This window comes from Protopterus annectens, chromosome 1.part1, assembly GCF_019279795.1.
Source record: "Protopterus annectens isolate FY-2018-M chromosome 1.part1, PAN1.0, whole genome shotgun sequence".
In the NCBI taxonomy this organism is placed as follows: domain Eukaryota; kingdom Metazoa; phylum Chordata; order Ceratodontiformes; family Protopteridae; genus Protopterus; species Protopterus annectens.
The window spans coordinates 1,552,968,102-1,552,973,049 of NC_056726.1; the positions used below are offsets into that span (position 1 = coordinate 1,552,968,102).

A 4,948-nucleotide genomic window follows, 5' to 3' on the forward strand; every position below is an offset into this window, starting at 1 on the left:
AAAATCTACTGCCAATCATAAGCAGACTGGAGTTCTGCTGTGGCGACACCTAACCGGGAAAAGCCGAAAGAAGAAGAACAACAGAGTTAAGGATGTGGTCTTTAAGATGGAAAGTAGACTAGACATGTTCAAGAAATGATTTATGTAGCATCTTTTTGTTTGATATCTTTCATACAACAACCTATATTACATGATACAGAACTGGACAAGTGTCAGTCAAGGACTCATATTCTACTTCAGCCAATATAATGCCATTGAATATCTTGACATGAAACCCACATAACGTTGACTGGAAATTTGTATAGGAAGGAATCAGACAGTAGTTGGGCAAATCTTAAAAAATAAATAGGAGCATCATTTGAAAATGATGAAGTAACATTGTATCAATTAGGGGTACATTGATGTACTACATAGAAAAGAACAAGGTGACCCCCCCTCCAATTCCTAGTGTTTCGCAGTTGAATGGGTAGTGGTGCTTTGGACAATTCCAGCTGCAATGATAAACAACAATCTTGTGACCAAATGACCTTTGCATAAATTGCCTTAATATTACATCAGATGGTTTCAGTTTTGCTTTGTTGACATCTCAATACTTGTTCAAGAGTAACAAGGTTATTCAAATTGAAGCCAAGATGTCTTTTGCCGTATATTTTATGGCAGAAGTGCCTCCGTTCCTCAAAAAAGAAAGAGCAATTAACCATTTCCATAGATGGCTGTGCACAGCATACGGCAATGGTGGTCAGACCATTCAGACTTTGAAGGGTCAAAGTTTGGTGCAACATCAGTAAAAACTTGGAGACAGTACTGTGTTTGTACTTCACACAGAGTAATTTATACATGTATTGCATGGGAGCTCAGCAGGCATATTTAAATAAAAGTAATGTCTGCGGCAATAAATTAAAAGCCGACAGATGCAGATGTGGAGCAGTAATAAAATGCATTAATAGAAAAATTGGAATAGAAGGCATAATGGTTAAGGTGTCTACCTTACACGCACAAGGTGCAGGGTTTGATTCTCACATGGGGTGATTGGCTAGGCTTAAAATGGCCCACAAGAGCAGCTAACCTAGTATTAATCTATGAACTTATGTTATTTGGAAAGTGCAACAAGGAAAAGACGTGTGGCATTTCCAAATGCATTAAAAGAATTAATTTGAACAGGAGGTTTCTAGTAGTAAAAACAGCTCTGAACCTTAAAGGAACAGAACTTTAATTCATAGAGAGGTAGGTGAGAAAGCATTTCTTTCCACACAGATCAGTGAAAGTCTGCATGACTCCTAATGACCTCATAAAAGATGGTGGAGAGCTGTCAACAATGATTGAAAGCTGAAAGTGGAAAGTGATTTTTCCAAATGAGCAGAGCAGAAAGCATGTTTGGAGAGAAGGGAATGAAGTTGTGATCACAGGGTGAAACTTGTGCGTGAAAAATACTAACAAGAACAAAAGGATAAATCCATCCTGACATCATGTTTGTGATATACTGTTGTCTGCATCAGCCACCATTTTTATGAATAAAAGGTCTACAGTGATCAGTTCATTCATATAGACAGTAATTTAAACACACAGTAAATCACATCCCAGTTTAACAAAGTAAGAATTCTTCTTCTTTGGGATTTGTAATTATTTTGAGCAATGACCCATTTACATGGAGTTTAAGTATGATTCTAACTCTGAAAAAGTTACAAAATAAAAACTGAAATATTATTTTCCACATTTCCAGCAAATGCTTTTGTCAAATTAATATCTAGAGTTTCCTATTTATTTGCAAGGTGTCTGCTTTGGTATGTATGGTTGCATTAAAACCTTATAGTAAGAGAGGTCTGATTGGAAGACTATCATTTAATTTTCCTGAAATAACATAGCTGTAATTTTTAATTATGGAAAAATCTGCTGAAACAGTAGGTTAAAAAAACCTCTTCATCCTGTCTACCCTAGGCATATAGCAAAACATATATGTGTGTCAGCTGCCATATAAATGGGTTTCTGCTAGCAAAGATGGCAAACTAAAATGTTTGATACCATCAAGTGGTAAAAGGAAGAGGAGGAGAGATGGCCTAAAGGATAAAACTACTGCTGCTGCTGCAGATAGAAAATCAGAGCTATCTCCTCCACCCCCCGATAGTTAGCATTTCAACAAATTAACAGTCAGTTTTCATTTTGAGCTGTGTGCAGTAAATGCAGTTTTACAGCTGTGGATAGCATTCATACTGCAACATATGATTCTTGTGGTACTGATGGGTTCTGCTTCTGCATTTCATTTTAACAGAAGTCCCAGTAAATGAACCATTCCTGTACTGGACCAAAAGAGAAGGAAATTTTTCTGAAACAAACCACACAAGCACATTGAGCTGACATCACACGTCATGTGAGTTTCAGACCTCCAGTCAGCAAACAACTGAATGAAGCATCTTCAGTCTTAGAGCCCAATTCACGCTATAGCAACTCACATCAGGCCAGACCACAGAACCACAAGCGTGGTGCAATCTGTACTTTTCAGAAGAGCACCTGAATATCAACAGCTAGGTTTCTTCTTGTTGCCAAAAGACTGCTTCTCATCACTTCTTGGTAATTTTATCCCCTTCTTTGTTGCTTTTAGTTCAAAATGCAGTCTTTTACATTGTCTGTACACATTAAAAATCTCTGTTTTACATCAGATAGTATTGAGGACATATGCTTATGGTGTGCGAGTGTGTCTGAGCATTCCTGTGGCAGTGCAAATCCAAATTCTTAGTTACAAACAGGCACTTAGTTTCCTTTGGGACATCTCTGCTTTCGTTTCAGAGTCACAGTCAGTGCTTTCCTCTTCTTCTTCCTCAAAAAGTGGCAACATCCAGCAGGACTAAATTATTATCATATAAAGGAAAACGTCATGGCGTCCAATAGCATATTCGACTCATTTACAACATATCCACAGCCCTTTTTACGTGGTAAGTACCAAACTTCTTTTTTCTTTTTACAAGGCAGGAAACCTCACAGTTAAAGAGCAATCTGCTTAAAAGAAAACTGCAGACAACTTTAATAATGTTACTGGAACATGTTCAGTTGCATTTGTTAGCCTGTTACTAACTGCAGTATTTAACAGAGCTGAAATCACGTACACTGGATGGAACTAGAATGATAGCAACATGCTTAGTATCAAACGTGGCAAGACTGTAGCGTCATAGAAGTACATGGTGGGGATGAAAGTTGGTCAGTCCCAGTATACATAATCCTCATGTGGGGAAGTTTAGCTTCTTTGTTTCCTTAACTTAAACGTAGCCGGTTGGTGTACCAGAAACAAACTGAATTCAGCTCAGACCACAAGCATCAGTCATTTATATTAAAAGGAAGCTTTGCTGATTTAAGTGCTATTAACAACAAAAGATGGAGTGCATTGTAGTTACAATCACAGCTGTGCACAAAAAAATATACTACAGGGTGAAATTTAATGTTTTCTAACACAATATATGGGATTCGGTCTAGTTTACTCCTGATCATGAACATTTGCAGACATCAGTGGAATACATTTGAGCATCTACCCCCTCCCCCATCCTTTCTTGTCAAATAGTGGGAACTACAATATAATTTCACAGTGTGTATATATATATATATATATATATATATATATATATATATATATATATATATTGTACGTGCATGTGCAGACCACAGCAAGTGTACCTCATGTTGTTATGGAAGCTGGCACTAAAAAGAGTTATAATACGATGGTCATGTACCTTGTGTGTAAAGATGATTCCAAGTAAGCTAATTAAAGTGTTCTAGAATATCTGACAGACTTCTATTGATACCTGAATGGCTACAGTTTCAGAGCTTTGAATACAAAAACAAAATACTGTCACGTGCAATACGACAGAATACATTAATTCTCAGTATTTTCTCAGTTACCACCTCCACTATTGTCAAAAAAAATTCATTTTAATGTAATAAAGATGTAAAATATAAATCTAAACCCAAAGCATCCTCTTCTCCATTCTGTTAATATTCTTAAATTGTTCTGTTAGAGAATCAGATAAAGATGTTGCAGAGATGCTAGTCATAGATCATTTCTCAAAGTCTCATTCATAACTTTTCATTTTTCTCATGGTTCTGCTAAATTGTAGTCAGAAAATACTGACAAAAGCATGTTGTGTCAGCTCTATAATGTATAAATCTGGACATTACCTAGTTAATGTTGGTGTTAAATTAGCTTCACGTTTCCGTATTCCCAGTGAGCCCATCAGATTTGCTATAGACCTTATTACTTGTACTGTACCTTTTCTTCACATAAATGTTGATAAAATCATTGTTTCATTACTGAATCACTCAGCTATGATTCAAGGTCTTAAAAATCATTTACTGTTGTGAGACTTAACATTGACATAAAACAGCAATGAATGAGTCCTGCCATGCAGCACATATATTATGTATTATAAATACCACAGTCTGGGCACATAAATGCTGCTTTAAGCACATAGAACTTACTATATTACTATTATCTGTAAATCTACATATCACCACATAATAGAAAACATGATACTCAGTAGGGTTGTTTTGTGTCCCTACAGCACGAGCGCCCATATGATAGGGAAGACAGTACATTTTAAGCACATTTATAGATTACCAGATACATATGAAAATGTTTCTAAAGTAACATTAGCACATGTATTTTCTGAATATTTACAAATCTAAGTCAAACAGTACAAGCATAAAATACAATTTCAAAAATTAAATAATTCAAATAAATTCTTCCAGCTTTCCACCTTTATAAGTGCCTTTATAAATCATTCTAAAAGTGGAATAGGTTAAAGGGATACTTTGGCTGGATAAAATGTTTTAATGAGAAATCTCCATGTTGCCAACTGTTTTATTAGATTCATAAGGCAAGATTCTAAAATCACATTTGTAATTTTTGGGACTAAAGATGTTTATCACATGTGCTTATGTATAACCATACAACACGAGTGTGTAT

The 4,948-nt window shown here is 35.8% G+C and overlaps 1 long non-coding RNA gene across 1 annotated transcript in view; it reads left to right on the forward strand.

The window, feature by feature from the left end:
* The first annotated feature begins 2,450 nt into the window (after nt 1–2,450).
* Nucleotides 2,451–4,948, forward strand: part of LOC122813912 — a 223,201-nt gene continuing 220,703 nt past the window's right edge. Inside the window, exons 1-2 of the long non-coding RNA XR_006366741.1 lie at nt 2,451–2,565; nt 2,782–2,927. This is a non-coding gene — a long non-coding RNA (uncharacterized LOC122813912). The remainder of the gene's footprint in view (nt 2,566–2,781; nt 2,928–4,948) is intronic.